Source organism: Phyllostomus discolor, chromosome 6, assembly GCF_004126475.2.
Source record: "Phyllostomus discolor isolate MPI-MPIP mPhyDis1 chromosome 6, mPhyDis1.pri.v3, whole genome shotgun sequence".
Classification (NCBI taxonomy): domain Eukaryota; kingdom Metazoa; phylum Chordata; class Mammalia; order Chiroptera; family Phyllostomidae; genus Phyllostomus; species Phyllostomus discolor.
In genome coordinates, this window is record NC_040908.2 from 6,799,476 (window position 1) to 6,822,084 (window position 22,609).

The following is a 22,609-nucleotide window of genomic DNA, read 5'->3' on the forward strand; positions in this document are numbered from 1 at the left end:
GGGATCTTGGTGGGCTGCTCTGTGTCTGGATAACAGCTATCTGGAACTGTCTGGTGAGCTTCCTGCACCGTGCCGGCACTTGGCGTCAGCCAGTAACAGCGAGAAAAACACAGTCAAGCCACTTGTCCCTCCATTCAACCCAAGTGAGCAGCCGAGTGGAACGGATTCGCTTCCAGCATATATTTTTCCTTTTCTTTCTGCTGCTAGATCTAATAGGAGTCGGTTTGAATGTAAGTGACTAAGAAGAGATTCTCTTAGCCCTGGCTGGCATAGCTCAGTGGATTGAGCGCGGGCTGCAAACAAAAGCATCGCACGTTCAATTCCCAATCAGGGCACATGCCTGGGTTGCAGGCCACGGCCCCCAGCAACCGCACATTGATGTTTCTCTCTTTCTCTCTTTCTCCCTCCCTTCCCTCTCTAAAAATAAATACATAAAATCTTTTAAAAAAAGAAGAGATTCTCTTCCCTTTTGATTCATTCTTTTCAAGATTTGCCACGAGGATCTGCATTTGGTACACAACATAAGGCACGTCATAGAGGCCTGGAACACAAAGGTGGGGGGTGACCAGTGAGACCATAGACACACCCAGCTGTGCACCTCGGGGCAAAGCGTTTCCTTCCTTGCCTCCCCATCTATGAAACTGGAGGGAAGGGAGCCAGCAGGCATGGACGTTGCTCCAAGAGAGGAATACGATTTCATTTCATCCTCGCAACAATTGCAGCCCTGGACAGCATCGCTGTGTTGACCAGAAACCGAGGCTCTGAGTCTTCGCCCAAAGCACCTTGAGCAGTAATTGAGGCAAGCAGGGGAGGAAGCTCTGGGATCGGTCTGACTTTGCAGCCATGTCCTGGGGAGGGACACCCATCTTTTCTGGTTGATGTTGTGTTTGGGCATCGTCCACATTTGCTTTCTTGCCTCTGACCGCTCTTTCCTGACTTGGGTCAGGACTCCATCAGCCTGCAGCATTGCCATTTGCACATAGGTCTCCCCTCCCCCCAGCCCACCTACCACCTGGCATACAGAAGGTCCCCCCCAAGCCACAGGGTGTGACTTCACCGGCCTCCTGCTAAAGCCCTGAGCTGGCTCCTAATTGACCGGGAATATGCCTCTGAGGAGGCATTTCAAGCTTCTCACTTGGCCCCTGCTGGCCTTAAAATAACACCTACCACTGGCAAGAGTAATGCACTTTATAAAAGAAGAATTCACATAAGTGGACCTCGGCAGCTTGTCACACCTCTGGTTTCCACCCAGTAGGTCTAGGCATCACTCTCTGAAAATCTTCCATGCGCGTTCCCGCCCCACGGCACTTCTTCCTGAGCTTTCCTCCACCTGGAGTGTAGTTTTCCTCATATTCACACTTTTCCTTCCCCTCCCCCAGGAGGTATTTATCATCTCTCCCCCAGCCCTGGATCCACCCTTGAATTTGCACAGTGTCATAAGAAGCCAAGCTTTTAGAGGTGAGGGTCCACATCCGAGCTGCCCCTGTCCCCACCAGACTCAGAACTGCCTCAAGAAGAGTTTGTTCAACAAAACAGTAAATAGCACTTAATTAATTACTATCAACCAGTCAATCCCATTGCCTTCTTTATACATGCCATTTGAGTTGCATTATCATTATTAACCCACAGCTGTAAAGTACAAGGGACAGAAAGGGATTGGATCCTGGGACAAAGTGGGCGTGGAGATGAGGCCACGTGGGTGTGGCCCTAGTGAGCATGAGGAAGGGGCAGGCTGCTGGCTCTTTAAACAAAGGGCTGTCAGGGCCACGTCTCAGGCTCCTCACTCCACAGGGCAGCCCTGTCTCTTCCCTAAGAACCTCCCAGAATTCCCACACCCTCCTTCATTGGTAAAGCATAGTAGTGCTCAATGTATCCAATAGCAGAGGAGTCGCAGGATAGTCAGGACAGTAGAAATGACAGTTGTTAATGAGTGGTCATGTTTTACAGTTGCTATGTATTTTCCTTGACCAGGTGCTTGTGTGTGTGTGTTTTTCTTTCTTTTCCTCCATGTTAATCATGAAGACAGTTCTTGATCCATCTTTGACATCCTATGTGCCAGAGATGACACTGGTTAAAAGATGAGGAAAGCAGGAAGGATGAGGCATGGGAGAAGTTTTGCACATATGTAAGTGTGAACACACAGGCATGCACTTGAACACACACATTCATATACATGCATGCACATGAACACACGCACATGCACACACACACCATTACCCTGCAGTTACCTGCAGGCTGCCTTGAGAGATCACACTGACAGGCAGGAGGAAATTAAAAAAAGAAAAATAAGACACTACAATGAAGCATGACACATAAGTCCTGGCCCTTAGGGCTTTGCCTGTGCACTGCATGCCCCCTGGGATGTGCAGTTGAAGAGTGAGGTTTCGGTGAACAATTCACTGGACACAGGCACCTTTCAGGAGGGAGGCTTCTGTAGGTTTCCTTTCTTTGGGCCCTGAAATTCAGCCTGCCTCTGCTGGTTAACGGGCGTGACTCGGCTCTGCCCAGTTTGGGGCGTGCAGAATGCTGTGCTATCTTTGGACACTGAGCTGGGCAGGCCCCAGGCTGGCTTCCTAGGACACACGGACACCTGGGAGGGTTTGCGTGGTGCCTTGTGTAGAAACACAGAAGCAGAAGGCTCCATTAGCAGCAGGGAACTCTGTTATTGACACACTTCTGGGTTTCTTTTGGGCCCCTGCCTGCGACTGTGTGTCTGGTTTGTGATGTGAGTGAGGGTGGTGAGTGTAGGGACTCCTCCTTTATCTCCAGATTTACTTCCTCCGGCTCTCTGCCCAGTTGTCACCTCCTAAGAAAGAACTTCCCCAACCTTCCATCTTCAGTAGTCCCTGTCACCTTATGTGAACATATATAAAAACTCTATCTCCATAGCTGACACCTCCAGCACCAGATTGAAAAGGTCATGTGATGATCATGTATTCTGTCTGTCTTGTTCCCTGGTGAGTCCCCAGCACCTAGAACATTTCACCTGTCCAGGAGGGCCAAGAATAAATGATTCCATACTATAGTGGGTAATAAACAACTATATTAAAAGGAGAAGTCAAGTGTCATTTTCTGACCATCTACTAAATGGCCTACACACACGTTGTACATTTTATCCTCAAGATAAAGTAGGACAGAGGGGACACTGATCCCGTTCTACAGCTGAGAGGAATTTGAAGTTCAGGGAAGCTAAGTAACTTCTCTAAGCCATACAGCTGACACTTGGCTAAACAGATAGAACTGATTGGCTTTAATACTCAAATTCCCTAGGGAAGGAGATCCAACACCTTCCTTCTCCTGAGACAGGGGACCTGGTTTATAGGACGAGAGGAAACGGAGGGACGGAAGGAACCCTGGGTGGCCGGGACCCTGGGAGAAAGGGGAGGGAGACAGAGTCACTGTTGGCAATAGCCCCGGAAGACAAAGGATCTGGTTGGACGGCTCCTTCCTCCAACCCCCTGTGGGACCTGGTCCGGTCTCCTCACCCCAGGGCCTCTGTTTCTCATCTGGAGGATGAGAGTGTGGGTTAGATTAGTGGTTTTCAGAGTGGTGTTTTTTGCACCTCCAGGTTTTTGGGTGGCCTCCCAAGGAAGTGGGGGTTCTTCACACCTCTGCATTTGAGAACCACTGTCTGAGCTGCAAAGGGGATGTCCTCAGAGGGGAATGGCCGCAGGGATGGGGACAAACGGGACCGTGAGGTCGGAATCTCAGTCTAGTGATGCTCAAGTGTGAGGCTGGGAGTCCTTAATGGACTCAGCCTCAGTTTGTTCATCTGCACCATGGAGATGATCATTGCTTGTCCCTTGTCCCCCCAGCACCCCCGAGGGGCTCTCATTGCACAACACGGTCTAAAGAGGAAGCCCGTGAGGTGTGGTGCACTGACAGCAGGTATACAGGGCAGAGGGTGGCTGTGCAATATCAGATGAACCTCGAGCTAATCCAGCCCCACCTGTACTGGCTGGGTGACTCAGTGCCCCGGTGATCTCGGCTGTAAAATGGAAATGATAAGAATAATAGCCACCACTCATGCAGCACACATTCCATCCGCAGCCACTGCATGTATGTCTGTATACGTATTGGTTTAATCTGCCCCAAACTCAATCAATTCGATGCTATCACATGTCTGGTTTACAAATGGAGAAACTGAGGCACAGAGAGGTTAGGTAACTTGACATGCGGCTTGGGAGAAATAGGTCTGGGATTCACACTGGGCAGTCTGAGCAAAGCACGGTACCACCTGTGTTTGAGAACAGGTAGAAGCAGGTAAGGTGTGTAAGACCCCAAGCTCTGTCGGGGTTCATAAATCTGATTGCTTTTATGCAGCGGTTGCTGATTTTAGAAAACCGTGGACCCTAAAGGCAGCGATAGTGACCTGACTCTCCAAATTACATTCCGTCTTTTCTCAAGCCATTTTTCATGCTGACCTCTTTCTTTACAGCCTTGGGAACATTTTAATGTGTTTAAAATGGATGGTTTGGAAAGTTTAGTGTCTGCTTCAAGCCAGCCTCCTCCACAGGGCATTTAAGGACCCAGAGAAAGGGAGAGGGCGTGACGAGGCCCAGCAGAGCCTGTGCTGCCTCAGGCTGCGGTGCGTGCATGCGTGGCGGTCTGCTGGCACTCCAGTGTGTGCGGACTTGCCACCTCCGTCTGAGTGCAGGGGGACGGGGCTTCCTGTTCCTCCCTCCAGGGCTCTCTCTCCTCGCCCTTGGTGTGCAGGGCCACTGGCATGGTAACTCACAATGTGTTTCAGTAACGGGTCAGTATTAGCAAGGAAGTGAATTCTGGGTGTTTCCCTCTCAAGATCGGATCTTCGTTTAGGGGAAATGTTGCAGCAGGATGGGGACTGGCAGGGGGGCAGGGGAGGCCCACAAGTCACACCTAGGGACTGGTTCCAGCCTGAGAGGGACAGCCCCTGACACTTGGCACCCCAGATGCCTTTCTGGCCTCCCTCTGGTCCCTGGCCCAGGGTCCCAGCGTCCCCTGGTTATGAGGAGCTGTGTTCTCCTTTCCAGATGGAGCCGGCACTGAAGATCTTCGTGGCCTTGACTGGAGAGAGCACCGGGGGTGGAGGGGCGTGGGAGGGGGTGCTCTGCCAGTCTGTCCCTGTGTGGACTCCGCGGGGCCTCCGGGCGGGACACTGTGTATGAGACTCCGGCCTCTGTGTGTTCGGGGCCGGTCAAGAATTCTTGGTGGTGGTATCCCTGCACCTGCAGTCTGCCTGCGGGACATCCCCGAAGGGTCACTGACAAATACAAAATGAAACAAAATAATGTGAAATAACACAAAATGTAAAAAATCCAAGTTCACTAGTGGCCCTGGCAGCCCCCTGCAGTGGTAGCCCTGGCTCCGTGTGGGCAAGTCACCTGTGCGGGGTGGATTCCTCAAACCCACTCCCTGGAGCACCATTCAGTAATTCCATCCAGTGGGGAGGGGACAAGAGAGGAAGGGAAGGTGAAGCTTTGAGCCGCTACCCCTCTTCAGACCTTAGGGCCTTCAGTTTTGGCAAGTTTTGTCCATTCGAATTTGGGACAATTGATTTATTTTTCATGCGCTAAAAAAAACAGCTTGAAAATCTTTGTCTGAAGAGATATTATGCTAATTCCCTTGGAGGACACCTCTTGACCTACCAGCGGCCCATTTCTTCTTTGTTTCTTTGCCGTGTCAAGGACAAATGACTATGTCCCCGAGCCAACGGATACTGGAGACCAGGCTCCCACAACCCAGAACTTTACTAAATGGCTCTGGGGTCACAGTGGGGAAATAGACAAGAAAAACTGGTATCGAGGTAGCTTGGTACATAAGGACCAAGTTCACCCCCTAGTACTAGAAGGTTCCGTCCAACTTCCGGGGCGCCGTCTCAAGCTATCTGGGAGATCTCAGTGTAAAATATGGCTCTGGGAGAGCGAGGCCTGGAGACTTTGAACTTCATGGAAAGCAATTCCCTGCTTTGCACTCAAGACTTGGATCCTGTGTCCGAGTGTCCTCTGTGAAGCTCACCTCTTCTCAGGATGAGCGACATGGGGAGGCCCACTCCCTTCGGCAGTGACCTTTCCTGTCCGCAGGGGAATGGCCTTAGGGACCCCTACAGGGTAAGCCTCAGAATACCACCCAGCTGCATCCGCTTTCAAATAGGAGGGCCCCCTTTTTACTAGTTAATCATCACCAGGGTGACCATAAATCCGGTCTGCCTGGGACGGCCCTATTTTATGCCTGTTGTCCTGGCGTAATTATTGAGAACTCCCCTTTCACTCCTTGAGTGTCCTATTTTGGGCGATAAATTACATGGTCACTCTAATTATCGTCATTATGATCGGAGTGCTCCTTGACCCTCAGTGCCCTGATGATACTTACCTCCTCCAGGAAGCCCTCCTGCCACGTTCACTTGAGCTGAACTTCCTCCCTTCCAGGCAGCCAGCTACCAACAAAGTGCTTAGGCATCTTCTCCACTTCACCCTGCCATGTGCATTATTAGTCTTTCCCCCCTTCATTCAATAAATATTTTGTGCCTGCCTGCAATGAAACAGGAGTATCAGGAGTACTAGAAACTCTGGGGAAGGAGGAGCATGGACGATGCCGGTGCTGGCGAGGCCTGGACGAGTACACATAGTCTAGGAGGACCCAAGGGCCGTCTTTTTTGTCTTTTTCACAGCGATGCTCCTGGCATGGATGCTCCCGTCCCAATGGCCTTGGTGGATGCTGATTGGTTGGGTCACCCATCAGTCTGGTTCTCTTGGTCACTGTGGCTCTGGGTCAAAGCCTCGTGGGACAGCCTGACTCCAGCCTTACCAGTGTGGAGAGACTGCTGACCTTTCTAGGTTCTCCAACAATCCAGATCCCAGACCACTGCCCTCATGACAGCCACAGATGGTGCCGGCCTCCAGAAGGGCCTTGTGGCGCCTCTCGGCAGCTCAGCCTGCTTCACGGAACTTGACTGAGACATATCTCGGGGGAGTGGCCCCTTTCCTTGACACTACTCTGTGTAATTTTATGAAGCCGCTCACCAGACTGTGTATCCAGAAGACGAGGAGTGTGGTCCTTAGAGAAACCCCATGTTACAGGCTCGCAGCAGGCTATTAAGTTTGTTCATACTGCATTCTTATTTTTAGGTGTATGGAAGTAGAGTTTCTCTGGACAATACAGATGTTGCAGTTGATTGTTTTTCTCCTTTGTGCTGGGAGCCATCAGTAGTGATTGGGCAGGAGCCACCAGGAACTCTAAACGAACTCACCCCCGGCTTCCAGTTACCGTTCTACTCCTCCTTTTACTCCTCGGTTACTTTTTCATCTTAGCGAAACAGTGTGAACCTTTTGGGAGTGATCCGGGTCTTCACCCCTAAGTGAACCACCTTTTCAGACACCTTCCCAGGTACACCAGGTTCAAGCAGCTGCTATGGGAAAAGTAGCACGTTAGGATCGCGGAGGATGAAAGGAACGGCGACAAGTGTCGCAGAGTCTGTGCCCTCCGGCGTCAGTCCCCATTCTGTCTGCACGTCAGTTTCTCATGGGTCAGGTCTCAGGGAAGGCAGGCATTCTATAGAAGGAGGAGAGTGACCCTCAAATTCCATCCCTCTAAAGGATTAATTATTTGCATAATTTACTTTGTTAATAATGGTGCCGGGCCTAGTACCTGCAGAGAGGAAATAGATTTAAAAAAAAAAAAAGAAGATGGTTGGGTCGCCATTACTTCACCATGTCTGTGTTGGTGTCTTTGTCTTGCATGTAATTAAGAGCCTTGGTGTGAGTTTTTTCAATGTCTGCTCGACCATCCCCCACACTTTCACCCAACATGGCCACAAAGGAAGGTTGAGACTCATTCAAACCAGAATTTAGCAGCCTCATACAGTCCTATGCATGAGGGGGGAGGAAAAGGGCTTGGGGAGAGAATATATTGAGATCTGCCCTTTGATCGTGTTCAATGCGACTTTGCATTTACCTGAAGGATTAAAAGTTCTCATTGACCAAGGCTCCGGGCTTCCTACTCAGCCTTTGACGGGACAAGTGTTAATTGGACAATATAATGGGGACAATGTTAATTCCCCTCTTAGAGTTCCTTTTCTTGTTCACTCAAATAGAAAGACCCTTTTAAATGGCAGAGAGAGGAAGAAAGAAGCTGGTTTATAAGGGTAATAGACTGCACATCTTCCCCCTTGTCTCGGAACAAGTGCGCTGCAGTCAGCATAAAGCTGGCCCTAAACAGGGGAAGAAAGGGAACGACGTGGTGGCTTGCCTAGACTGTCACCCTGGATTAGGGATCGGGAAATTTGGGCAGTAGGCTCTGGCTGTTTTTGTAGCAGTGCCGGGTGGTGAGAGTGGGGAGTGGGCAAGAGTTGGGGAAGACAGAAGCCCACGAGACTCAGGGGTAAGAAAGGAACTGTGTGGTAAGGGTAGGGGATGGGGGTGGCATGGGATGGCAAGGACAAGCAGAGATCTGGTGGGATTCGCTGGGATCCATTGGGATACTCCTAACACTCAGAGCTCACAATGGCGCGGGGATGATGGGCGAGAAAGGGCATTCTAGAAGCAACAACCTGCTTTTAGGGGTTTCTGTAATTAGAACCTTCCTCCTCCAGAGCTTAAAATGGGCCGATGTTTAGTGGCCTGTTGCCTTCTGGGAGCCACTTCCCACTTCCCTCCTTGGACCTGCAGAACCAAACATTTCCCGCCCTTGTGCCATCCCCTCCAACCTCCCTCTTGGTTCTCTCCTAACAAAGTCTTCCTCTTTCTGAACCTCCATCATTGTTTCTTCTAGCCCTGGGTTTATGAATGGTGACAATGGCCCATTCAGTTTTTCATTTGTTAATTTATCCAAGGGACATTTTCTGGGCATGTCATAAATGGCAGGTCCTCTGTCCCTTGAGCAAGGCACGTAAACTTGCCATGCCTCACACATTCAGAGATGGGAAAAACTGCCCCAGGTTTTAGCCTACAAGGTTCTCTTTGGGATTGATGGAGGTAATGGATATAACAATGCCTTGTAAATTGTATAATAGCTAAGCTGAACTATTCTTTTGATTCTTCATGTTCTCTGGGGAGATGAAAGAAATGCGCAAGAAATGATGAGGACCAAAGACAAGACCATCTTGACTGAAAGACAAGATTTGCAGGCACAGGCAGAGCATGGTGTGGGGGACTTAAGACCTGGGAGATCAGAGTGGGTGGTGGTTGTCCAGGCCAAACAACTGGTGGGAGGTCCCAGTGCCACTGTGGAATCCAGTTCTCGATCAGCACGGTGGCAGGCTGAAGGGTTTCTCCCCGTGATGGCCCAGCACCCTCATAGCCCAAGCCTTCTGTGATCCTACCTGGGCAGGCCTCTTCCCAAGTTTGTCTTTGCAGGTCTCACCACCTCACCAATGTAGGATAATTTGACAACTCTCGACAAAAACAAAATGTGCAACTTTTAACCCAGGCAAACATTCTTTTGGTTTTAGGGTTGACTGAGGAAAGGGAAGTAACTGTCCAGGTCTTATTTTTATGGTGAAACAGTAGAAAAAGGTGGGGAGGCTAGCCTTCACTCTACTTGTTTTGGGGTTCCTTCCCCCAGGTAACAAGGGGCTTTGCCTGGTTTTACTCACCTGTCACTTCCTAGGTCTACGCCCAACTTTCGTGCCCCTCTTGGAGTTGGACGTCTACAAATGATGTCAGTTAGTTCTCCTTGCAGGCGGGCTTTCCATTTGCTTCTGCTTATGGGAAACCCAGGTGGGAGGCTGGCCAGAGGGTGGACGAAGGGAGAACTCAGCTCTGGCTCTGACAAGGTGGCATTGAAGGCAGTTATGGCTGGCTGCTGTTGTGGCAGCGGAATGAAGTGACTCTGAGTTTCAGCACGTTGACAAGAGTGAGCATCTGCTTCAGCAGCTGCAGCTCTGGTTGGGAAGACGTCTGTCTGGTGGATCCAGAACCAACTGGGACACCATCTCCAAGAACTCAGCAGCAGGACCAGGCTCCGGACGTCTGGCCAGAGACTCTTAGCAGCATCTGATCTCTAAGGACTACACCCTGTTCCTTTTAGTTCCACCGGTGTCCCCTCATTCTCGAGTTTGGTCTTCTATCTCTTGTATGTAACTCCTATGCAACCAATTTCTTATATTAAATTTCTTTCCTTTGGAACTCTAGAGCCCATGATTTCTTACTGATACAAAAACAGTAGAATATTCTTTGTCCATGGTTCTGGGACTGAAAACAATTCTTCTCAAGAGGAAAAAAAAAACTCAGTTGACATGGCCCCTTGCTGACCATGAAAGCAAGGGTAGAGAGGTGAGTCCCTCTCCCTCACTGAGTCTTGGTTTTCCCTTCTCTGAAATGCACATAATATTGAGTTCAGGTTGGCATTCCTCATGGGGGTGAATTCTTGCTCATGAACGCACCAGCCCACTGTGGCTGTGCTCAGTCACGGCGCTGGGTGGCCAAGGCGTGTGGGTGCATCTGGACCCGGTACGCTTCCTCATCAGCTTACCTTGCAACATCTGCTCCATCATCCAGCATCCGGTCTTTGATGGGCTGTTCCCCACTCTGAGCTGAAAGCCGCACACTTCAGACTCGCCAGCCCTTAAATATTTCATAGCAGACTGGCTGGGAATTAATATTTAATCACAGACTCCTTGGCACTTAAATATTTAATCACCGATGTGGCTGATGAGTAATGAATCAGCACCCAGGAAAACTTTGGGTCTTCAGTACCAGTTTGCACAGATCTTTGGTTCTGGTCTCAGGGGACAGACGAACTGATGGCAAGTTTATTTCTACACTGAGTTTCATTTTTTAAAAGCGCTCAGAGAAATGGCCTCAATAACAACCTGAAGCCTTGGGTTAGAAAATCTTCTTCTTGAAGCCAACAAACAAATGGGGAATGACCACAGCTGGGGAAGAATTAGCTGGATGGCCAAAGTGATAAACATGTATATCAGTTTACATCCTAAGAAAAGGGACGGGGTATCCTCTGACACACAAGAGGGAGGGGCGTGGGAAGCTGGACTCCCTTGTTTGCAGTGACGAGGTCAGTATGAAGTGATTTTGGTATATTGTTCCCTAGGTCTACGCCCAACTTCCGTACTCTCCTGGAGCTGGACATCCGTCTGCCAATGACCTTGGTTAGTTCCCCTTGCAGGCGGGCTTTCCAACTGCTTCTGCCTGTGGGAGGCCCTGGTGAGAGACTGGCCAGAAGGCAGAAGATGTCAAGAAAAGGTGAGGAATTCTTTGAATACAGTTAGTGATGCAGAGAAGAGAGAAAAAGTGAGAATAGAGGAATTCATGCAACTCCATGTTTAAAAAGTAAGGGCAGTACGATTTCTTGAGCTGAAATTTTTTTGAAAAGTGACTAGGGTCCACAAGCTGTGAGAAGCACATCTTTATCACCAGAATGAAGGACATTTCTAGAATTCAGCCTTAAAGGACTTTGCTTCTCAACTCTGGTGGACACTTGTCTTTGCCACCCAAAAGCCACGGCGCCCCTTCCTCTTCATTGCTGAAGGAGTGCTGGACTGGTTTGGGGGGGGTTCACCCTCAGTTGGGCAAAGCCCCGAGGCCGCATGCTGATTAGTGTAAGCTGACCATGGGAATTCCGCTCCGCTCTGGTCACTGCTCTTGTCGTAGGTAGGTAAAGGAATCCTAACCAAGACGGCATGAGCAGAAACTGGGGACATCTGGTCAAGGGGCTTCTGGGAAAGGTGTTTGTCAAGGAGAAAAAAAAGACACAGAAGGAGGAGCAACATGGACGCAGTCGCGTGGAGCTATTGGTGGGCAGCGAGCCTGTCGTCAGAAGGCAGGCCGAAGGCCATCACGGAAGGTGGGAGGACAGGAAGACAGAAGCCTTCTCCTAGTGCCATGAAGGTGACCAAATATGGTCACTTTACCTCTAGAGCCCTTGTTTTAGCTGTTTCAGTTGAGTGTTGTTATTTCTAGTGAAAAGCATTTTAACTAATGTACCATGTGACGAGGGGAGGTAGAGTCGGCAGTTAGCAGGAAGGGCAGAGGTAACTGACAGTAAGTGAAAAATAAAACAACGATGAGAAACCCTTTCGCACCATTAGGTTGGCTTGTAATCAAGGCTGACACACACTGGCCTTTGGTGGGGGTGGGGAGCCCTGGAAACCTCTCCTATACTGCCGTGGAGGTCTGCCTTGGCCTGGCACTTCAGGAAACAGGTTGGCAACATGGAGTGAAGCAGCAGACACAACAACCCACCATCCAGTGAGTCTCCTCGGTGCAAATAACTAGAGATACTCTTGTACCTACGCGGAGAGAGACATGTACAGGAATGCACAAAGCAGTATTTTGCAACAGAGGCAGTTGAAAACAAACCTTAATGGTCATGAACTTGAAAACAAATCACTTATTCAGACTTTAGACCAATGAGTAAATGACAGTTACACATAATTGACATGATTAAATATCAAAAACACAATTTTGAGTGAAATAAAGTGAGTTTCAGAGGGATACGTAGCATCTGAAACTATTCATGTAAAGTTTAAGAACACAGACAATGTGATATAGTAAAAATGCAAAGGAACGCTTTGGGATGAAAACAACATGTTCAAAACAGTGGTTTCCTTTGAGGAAGAGCGAGGGGTTCTTTCCCCCTGTAGAGAGGCTGTGGGGAAATGGCTCATTCTCTGTCATGACGGGATGCGGCCCTCCAGAGCATGCTCTTGGGGTCTTCGAGGATGCTTGGTATCCGTAGGCTGCAGCCTACGGGATGCAGGTCTTGCCTTTCAGGTTGGTCGTTCCCTGTGTTGGTAAGTAAGGGAAGTGACAGATGCTCAGACAGAAATAGACACCTAAGTAGGCAGGAGAGAGGAGCCAGGTGGGCTTCTTCTGTCATAACTTTGGGGAATGGAGTACCTGCACAGGTACTCCGAGGTTCTGGTTTTGGGAGGTTCCAGGAGCCAGATAAGAAGGTAAGAAGAAAACACTCCTCACAGTGTGAAAACAAATGTCTTGGTTGACAAACCAATTTTTTTCTCTTTCTGTATGTCTTGTTGTTTTCCAAAGCCTTTAGTAAGGTTTTGTTTCCCTGCGATAGCCGGGCCTCAGCTGTGTTTGGGAGAGTGTTACGAGCAGAGTGCCAAGTGACAAAAAGCATTAAGAATCAGTGAACAATTATGTCCACTGCCCCACCCCCACAGGACTGTGAAATTTCTGCACCAGAGTGAAGAAAGCCCGTGGACCAATAGGACCTGCCCGTGTCAGATGTGGAGATTGGGATGCTGAATTTTATTTTTTTTTATTTTTGAAGGAAAGAGAAGAACCCTCTAGAGACATGATTCTAGGTACTCAGTGTTTCAGCCTTCTTCTGTTTACCTGCTCCAGGGAATCATCATTTACCTCTAGCCAAGGATGGCGGAGATCACAGCTGGGGTTTGAAGGACATTCAGGAGGAGTGGGTTTAGTTACCTATTGCTGTGAATCAAATCACCCCCAAATGTAGCCGTTTGGAACAGCCGGCATTTCTCACGTCTCACGGTCTCTGAGGGTCGGGAACTGGCTGGGGCTTAGCTGGGTGGCGTGGCTTAGGCCCTCCCCTGAAACTGCATTCCCGCTGGGGCCGCAGTCTTGGAAGGCTCGGGTGGGTCTGTGAATCCACACCGAGGGCTCACGACCGTGGCTGTTGGCAGGAGAATCTAGTCCTTCCATTGGGGGCCTCTCCTTAGGGCTGCTGGTGACACGGCACCCCCTAGAGCAAGCGACCCCAGAGCAAGAAAATGACCGAGCAAGGAGGAATCAAGGTGGAAACTTCAGCCTCTTTGGAACCTAATCTGGGAAGTGAGTGACGTGCTATAGCATCTGCCCTATTCCACTGGTCGCACAGGCCCACCCTGGTTTGGAGTATCCGCTGTGAATGCCAGGGGGCAGCAGGGCTGGATGAAATGCCAGCTGCAGAGTTAAAGTTCAAATGTGCTCCAGAATGACCCCTCTCTGAGTATCAGAAAGGTTAATATTTATGTATTCATTCAACGGCCTCTTATTAGCATGTCCTTTGTGCCAGTCACTGTTCCAGGTGCTGAAAATGCCACGGGGAGCAAGATGTCCCAAATTCCCAGTTTCAGGGACTTCACATTTCAGTGAGCGAGAGAACGAGCAAATAAGGTAGTTCTAAGTGCTATGAAGAAAGTAGAAAACGGGCGTGTAGGAAGGGAGAGCACATATGAGTGTATACAGCTTGTTTCCTTCCAACTCATCTTCACAACAACCCTCAGGGGCAATGTCACCAGAATCTCTATTTTCCATGTGAGGGAGCCAGGTCTCAGAGAGGTGACAATATTCTCCCAGAATCCAAGTTAACGAGAGGTAGGACCGAGGTTTGAACCTAAGTCCTTTGCCTCTTTCCCAAGCCCAGGTCCATCAGTGCAGGGTGGCCTACTCTACCATAAGAAGAGGCCCTGGGAGCTAGATTTGTGCTTTAGAACAGCTGTTGAAGGTCAGCTGTGGAGCAGATTCTAGTTCCCACTGGAGTGTGGGCTCCTGGGATGAGCCTGGTGCTTTGCCTGTCTCTGCGTCCCCTACATATCGATATTGGAAGACGGTCTGGCCTCTGGCCCTCAGCAGGTGCTTTCCTGGACTCTGCTGTGTGAGTGTGCACCACCGTTGTGGAGTTTGTCCCTGTGAGGGACGCGTTCCCTGGGAGCTTTGCTGGCTGTCTCCACTGGACACAGCCTAGCAGAGTCAGTGTTGGGGCACTGTGGTCACTAACGGTCTCATTTTCAACAAGAGAGGAAAGGGTGGGCTCTTGGTCAGCAAAAATAGGCACTCAGACAGAAGTGCTTTCACCTGTGTTATCTCACTGCCTCTCAGAACTGACTGGTGAGGTGGGCAGAACGGGCCTCACTGGCCGATGTCACAGACGGAGACACCAGCATTCAGAGTGAGAAAACCACCTCTCCGAGGGTCTCGTAGCAGCACCTGGAGGAGAGAGGGTTCCCTGATCCTATCGCCTGGGTGTGTCCCCTCCCTCTCTGCAAAATAGAACTCCCCGTGGGCCAGTTAGAGTAGTGCTTCTCAACCGTCCATGTACAAACCTGTTACCATGGCTCCCACTAAAGTGCGAATCCAGATTCTGCAGGCCCAGGTGGTGCCTGAGGTTCTGCGTCTCTGACATGCTTCCAGGAGTGCCCATGCTGCGGGTCCATGGACCACACCTTGGTAGTAAGGTCACCCGCTGCCCCTTCTCCATACATCAGGACCCCAGCCCTCCTTTAAAGTACAGGCCAACCATCTTTGCACCCACAAAAACAACATGATGTCTTCTGCTGAAAGTGCCACTTCCTCCCAGAATGCCACCCCACAGGACACAGTTTACGTACTACTTGCTCTAATCCACCATCCCAAACGCTCCGTGCTGGGCATGGCCCACACTGGGCTGGACTCACGGGGGTCCTGAACTTCTTCACTGTCTTACCACTGGTCTTCCACACCATGCAGGCAGTGCCAGTAGTTAGAAAGTGGGCGCTGGGCCGCTCAGCTGGGCTGGATGTGTTCATGCCCCCTTTCCTTTCTGCCAAGCCATTTCACTAGCTGATACACTCTTACGGGGAGATGGACAAGGCTGTGTCTTCAGGCTGTGGGGCCACTCCAAGTTCAGACTGGAAAGTCACTGACAGGCAGACACTGGGCTCTAAGCTTTTGGACAATCTCTGTAACTGGCGGATTTTGAGTCAGTTGCACCTGACCTTTACTTGGGGAAAAATCTCAGAAAACAGAAGACCTAGACATATGTTGAGCTTTCTGTTGGTACCAGGCTCTGGTTTGCAGCAGCAGATACAAGCTTCTCAGGGGCAGGGAGCAGCTGCGAGTCGTATCTAAATCCCCGTTATCTAGAACATGTAGACATACTCAATAAATCCTCACATACCAACAGTGCTGGGCCATCCGCGTCCATACGTTATTACTCTAACCAACCCGGGAAAGTATTACACTCATTCTCAGGAAATCTCCGTCTTTTGAAAGTTTAGGATTAGGCTGTCTTCTGGGTGAGGAAGTTGGTTATTCCTTTTTGCTGGACAGATGGGCACGCAGATGCTGCGGGGCCTTCATTAACCCCACCCTGACGTTTTTGCAGCCCTGGCTTTGTCTTACAGTGGATCTTGGAACACATCCAAAATATACTTAGACATACTTCTCTGGGAGAAAAGCTTTTACACTTTACACACACACACACACACACACACACTCTCTCTTAATTTGAGGTTGAATTTTTCTGCCCTAATTAGCTGCGTCTTTGAGCTTCAAGAGCTGGTTTTACAGTGGTTATTAACGAGACCAATCTCTGATCGCTGGCCTCTTTCAAAAGCATTCCAGCCTGCTAAACAGGCGCCTTTCATGATTTGCAAGTTTGGAATCTTTGCGAGTTTTCAACAATTAAGGTGCTAACTTTTCGCACTCGCCTGGTCTCCGAATGTCTTCATCACAAAACCTTGAAAGTGGTCGGCGGCGAGGGGCGCTTGGTGCTCCCACAGGTTGCTTCTCAGACGTGGGGCGGGGGGGCCCAGCGAGCTCAGCAGGTCCAGTGGGCCTCGTCACACGCCAGAGAGGATGTGGGCAGGAAGTCTCCGGCGCTATGCGGGAGCATGAAGCCTGCGCTGACTTGGTGTGAAGTCGCGGCTCAGACAGAGCGCTGTCAGACTGACTCCAAAGCTCGAGAGTAAACAATCTCACTCTGTCACTCAGCATGTCACTGTGTTCAAAGTGCGTGCGAACTTGAAAACACACTTGATCTTTACAGCAAGGCGGTGTGGGGTGCAGACAAATGCTCTTCTTATCGAATGGGCACGGTGAGGATCAGAGAGGTGGTGTGACTAGCCTAAGGACACACAGGCCCTGGCGGAACCTGGACTGGAGCATTTTCTGGTTTCTAGACCAAAGCTCATTGTCAAAGGTGCATCAACTCCTTCTGTCTAGAAATACACCCCTTCCTTAGAGTGAAAGAATTTAAAACGCTGGCCGAAAACTTTTCTACCATAATCAAGGAAACACATTTGAGTTTCGTTAAGACTTTTGTGGATCCTTTAGACATCTTATGGCTCCATTTGATCTAATGATTAATCCTGATGCACAATACCAATAAAAAGTTTTTTAAAATTGATAAAACTCGTTGCTAGTTAGTACTGAGGAAAGAGCACATAGATGACAGGTGATGGAAATACTGAAAATAAAAGGGAGGGGACCGCATAGCAACAGTAGGAACCATGGTCCACATTAGGAATGTGTGACAAGGTCTATTCTATCCAGACAGAAAAATACCCAGAATTCCACTGCTGTCAGGTTCTTATTGACCTGAAATAATGCAGGTGAGGATGGTGCCTACTCTGGTGAGTGCTGCATACACGTGAGCTGTTTTTTTACCATGATCATAGTTATTGGTGCCTATCAAGTTCTCAATACACTTGGATAAGTCTCATTAACTGACTTAAGAGTGCTATTTCTAGAATATAAGCTCTGAGAAAGCAAGAAAATGGTTTGTTTTACTTGCTTTGGTATCGCCAGTGCCTCAAACAGAGGCTAATGTACAGCGTGTGCTCAGTAAATATTTGTAACTCAGTGACACATGGAAGGACACATGTAGGGGCAAAGACAAGGCACACTTATTGGGCATCGACTATACGTGAGGTCTCGTTCACCTTTCTTCTCTTTTGCCCTCCAACAATGGGAGGTCATGTTAGCTCACTGGGCACAGAGAAGGAAACCGAGTCTCAGAGAAGCGTGCTAATGTACATAAGGATCTGGAATCATTAACAGACCCCTAGGATGAAACACTGAGATAACTGACACTCCACAGCTTGTGACTCTTCCACGGCACTGTAGGGCACTATTTGTAACATACAGGGGGTGGGGACCCCAAAGCCTGGAATTTCTCAATAAAAAGTTGTGTATTTATTCTCCCATGTTCAAACGTCAGTCACTCCACTTGATGCAATATACCTATCAAGACATTTTTCCCACTGTTTGAACGTTTTTGAACTCATCGATGTTGAGGCCTTTTAGTGCCTCTGCCGTTTTTTGTTTCTCCTTTTCCACATGGGCAAAACGCTTCCCTTTGAGGACTGTTCTCCTCTGGGGAAACCAAAAAATGTTGCTCAGAGTGAGATCAGGTGAATAGGGAGGGTGGAGCACGGGGGTCACACTGTTTTTAGCTAAAAACTGCTGAACACTCCGTGCAGTGTGGGCAGGTGCACTCGTTAAGTCACCCATTGTGAAAAGGACAAATGCATTGAAAGGGTGTTCCAAAACATATAATTTGCAGAAGCCGAACACGGCCTCTCACAACAACACCAGCTAGTATACGGGGACAGATGGGTTCCTAGAACACTCACCCAGTGGGGCAAGCCTATACCACTAGGAGCCTGCCTTCCAGAAGATAATTTGGGGTTTTTGTCTTTTGTTTTTTTGGGGTTTCCTCCTCATACATGGTAGCCAGGCATCTGGGCGTCTCTCCACTAGTAGCATTCTTCAGAACCTGTTAAGAGCGAGAGTCTGTAGGAAGAGGAAGTGGGACTGTGTTGTCTGTGGGAGGACCACCAGGGGCTCATGATTCAAGCAAACCAACCATAGGAGTAAAAATCTACAAAATGACATGCAGCGACTCTCCCGGCTGGCTCAGTTGGTGTGTGCCTCTCCCACTTGGTAATTTTCAGAGATTTGGATAATCATCATAATTACGAATTGGGAGGAAGGAAAGCAAATCCTCCCCTGATATCACGTTTTTCTAATACTTCCCTGCTCCGCAAGCATGGGGCTCTTGCTGTGTCTCTTCTGTTTCTTTGCCTAGACAAGGAGCTGCCATTACTTTGCCACTCCTTTCCCAGCACCTCGCTGTCCCCAAGACTGGACACCAGGGAAACATAGAGTATGTGCTTGTCAAATGACTGTGACATCGTGTCTCATCTCTAATGTCTTAGGGAACCACGAAGGGTCGTGGAGTCCTTGTCATCTCTTTAAGAACGGGCAAGAACTGAACTTGAGAAGGAGTTCCTGATGACCCTGTGAGGATAAACCTTAATAAACCACTTCAATAAACACTGCATTTTTGTCCGTTCTGACCCAAAATCCATCTCCCTATTGCCAAATGGCAAGTGATACACCAAAGGTGACTTTAGGTAAAGGTGCCGATGGTTACATGCCTTCCCAGCTTATAATTATGTCATTAGCTTGCAAATCCTGTTGTGAAAATGTATACCTAGTGCTAGGGGTTGAATTGTGTTCCCTCCAAAAGACATGTTGAGGCCCTGGTCCCTAGAATACAACCTTATTCGGAAATAACATCATTGTAGATCTCGTTAGTTAAGTTAACATAAGGTTGTATTGCGCAGGATGGGGCCGTAATCCCATATGACTGGCCACCTTCTGAGAAGAGGGAAAATTGGACATGAAAATGCCCAGGGCAGAGGGCCGCGGGAAGATGGAGGAAGATGCTGGAGGGATGCTGCACAAGCCAAGGGCACCAGGGGCCTCCAGAGGTTGAAAGAAGCAGGACAGCATCCTCCCTCTATGCTTCAGAGGGAGGAGGCCACTGCTGACAACGCTGATTTTGGCCTCCAGTGTCCAGAACTGTGTGACGGTAAGTTCTTGTCATTTTAAATCACCCACTTGTGACCATGTGTTATGGCAGCCCTAAGCAATTAATATACCTAGAAACAAAAAGCTGTAGATAAAGATCACCCTGGGCTGGTTTGACTCTTGTAGGCAACCACAGGAAATAGACGCATCAGAGAACAGGGAGACAAAGACAGATCCGTTTATCCGCAGACCTCTATATCCAGGGTGCTCAAGGAAGAGTCATTCTTGGGCACTATTTCTAGGTTTGGAGAACCACGAAGAATGCAGCACAGGCTTCCGCAGAAGACGAACTGGCTGGTGCCAGCTCACTGGGGTTTGAGCCCAGAGGAGCTTCACCATGTTCCTGACGCATGGTAAAATCGCAGCCCTCGGTGCCCATTTCCTCATGTTTGTGTATTTTCTGCTCGTTTGGCCTGTTGCTCCAGTCTGGTTCCCACATCCATCATGCCTTTAAGTTATCCCAATCATTCACCCAAACCATACTTTCAGCCTTCTCATTTAACACTTCAGCAGCTTTTGACACCATGAGCCACACCCTTCTTCCTGAGTCTTCTGTACTCTTGGCGTCCTCCCCTTCTTCTCTCTTTCTGGACCCTCTTCCCGTGACCTTCTCAAACCCTACTCTTAAATGTTGAGCTCCTTAAGATTCTTCTTCCTACTAGGTCACCTTGTTTATACCCATGACTCCAGCTACCATCTGGGCGCTGATGATTCCCCAATTTTTTTTTAAAGATTTTATTTATTTATTTTTAGAGAAGGAAGGGAGGGAGAAAGAGAGAGAAAGAAAGATCAATGTGTGGTTGCTGGGGGTCATGGCCTGCAACCCAGGCATGTACCCTGACTGGGAATCGAACCTGCAACACTTTGGTTCGCAGCCCGTGCTCAATCCACTGAGCTACGTCAGCCAGGGCTGATTCCCCAAATTCTGAAGCCCACATATTCAGTCACTCATGTGACATCCCCTGCTGGGATGGCACAAAAGCTCCTCAAACTCCGTCTACCCCATACAGAACTCGACAATGTTTTCATTACCCTCAATCCTTCTTAGGGTTTCCTAGCTCAGTGAATATTCCTATCGTGCACTTGACTTGGAAACCCTTAAAGTTCAGCGTCATCTTCGATAACTTCCTTTCCTTCCTTCCCCCTATTTTCCCCATCCCATCCTATTATTTTGGTCTTTTTCTTATATTTGAAATCCGTTCACTTATCTCTAAATTTCCCTGCCACCACTTTCACCCAAGTTGCTTTCACCGATCTCCTGCCCTCCTACTTCCCAATCCAGGTATACCGTGTGCAGAGCGATGTTGTAAGAGCACAAATCTTTTCTCTGCCAAACCTTCTTCAATGATAATTCACTGTATTTGGAGTAAGAACCAAATTCTTTACGTGTCCTATGAGGTCTTGTAAAGTCTGATCCCTGAAACTCACCCAGGTGCCTTCTGTCCCCCTGCTCTTCCTCCCGATGCTGAGGCTGCAGAGGTCTTCTAGGTCCCGTGTGCACCCACACCTCTGCCCAGAAGGGCAGGGATAGCTGGCTCGCGCTATCTTCCTTAAAAGCGTGCTGATTCTCTCCCCTTCTTCCCTTCTTCAGGAAACATGGCACATCTCCCTTTGGGACTCCTTGGAATACATGGACGATTCCTGAATTAATTCACTGGCTGTGGGAACAACATGGATTACTTAGAATGGGACTCAACAATCTGAATGGATGACTGGTGCACGAAGGATGGGGTTGCTTTGATTGGATAAAGCAACCAGGATCCACTCCTGGGTCCAGGGTAAAAGAACTCCCTTTCCTCTCACTTCATCATTACACTGCAAACTCCACTGCCTGGTTTCTCCAGCCTTGGGGAGGGGAGAGGGGGACAGAAGAAATGCCAAGGAGGCCGCGATGTTAAATACCACCGTACCGATCTTCTCCTTTTCACCTGGGTAAATCCTACTCATTGTTTGGAGCTCAGCTCAAACATCACTTCCTCAGACAAACCACCTGTGATCCCTTCTCAACAGCCCGCACCTAGATGCCAGGCCTCTCTACGACACACTGACACAGCCCTCTGCACCCCTCACATGGTCACCACCATTGTCAAGGTGCTCTAACGTCCCCCACACCTGACGGAGTGCCTGGTTCAGAGGGCGGGCCCATGTCTGCCTTTTTTGGGGGCAGTGTCTTTACCTACCAGCACAGTGTCTTCCCCATAATAGGTGCTCACTTAAATGTGCTGCATAACACAATCAAAAGAATAAATAAAAAGTATGAAGAAACAGCAAGCCCTTCAATCAGCACATCCCCATCTGAAGATTACCAGTGTCAACAAGTTTTCTAATTTGCTGACTTCCAGTTCTTTTTCCTATGAACATATATTTTTGCATGATTGGGCTTATATGGCACATGTAATTTTGTGTTTTGGATTTTTAATTGACATCATAATGCATATTTATGGAACCATCTCCTTATCGATGGACTTATGATTTCTACTTTTAACGACTTGATCTATTTTTTACTTATAAGCAACTCTGTGATGAACATCCTTCCACACAAAAATCACACCTGTATTTTAGATATTCTTGGAGGTGGATCGCAAGAATATGGAACATAGAACATGATGGATTTTAAACTTTTCCTGCAAACGCTCGTCACTCTTTTGGTGCATGAAGCATCAGCATCAAAACTGTTTCAGGGCAAAGCATGGACCCTCTGTCTGTCTGTTAATTGAAGTGAAACTGGTCTTCAAGAATACACACCCGGAGAGAAGTAATAGTAATATTCTAAAGACATTCCTTGTGTTTAGGAAGGATTGAATTGATTCCTAGGTTATGTAAATCTGGGATCATTCATTGTGAGATTCCTTGAGACTGTTGAAAGATGTAGCTATTCTTTATAAACATGCTAAAATATATATAGTTTCTGTGTTCTTGTCTTTTAAAAACTCTCATAATCACTACTACTCGTAAATCATTGTATTCCTTCATGCCACCTTTAAAATTTTTCTTTTTCCCTTCATTTTCTCCCATTCACTGTCACGAAGCACGGCTCTCAGGGAGCACAGCCGTTTGGCTGAATTCTA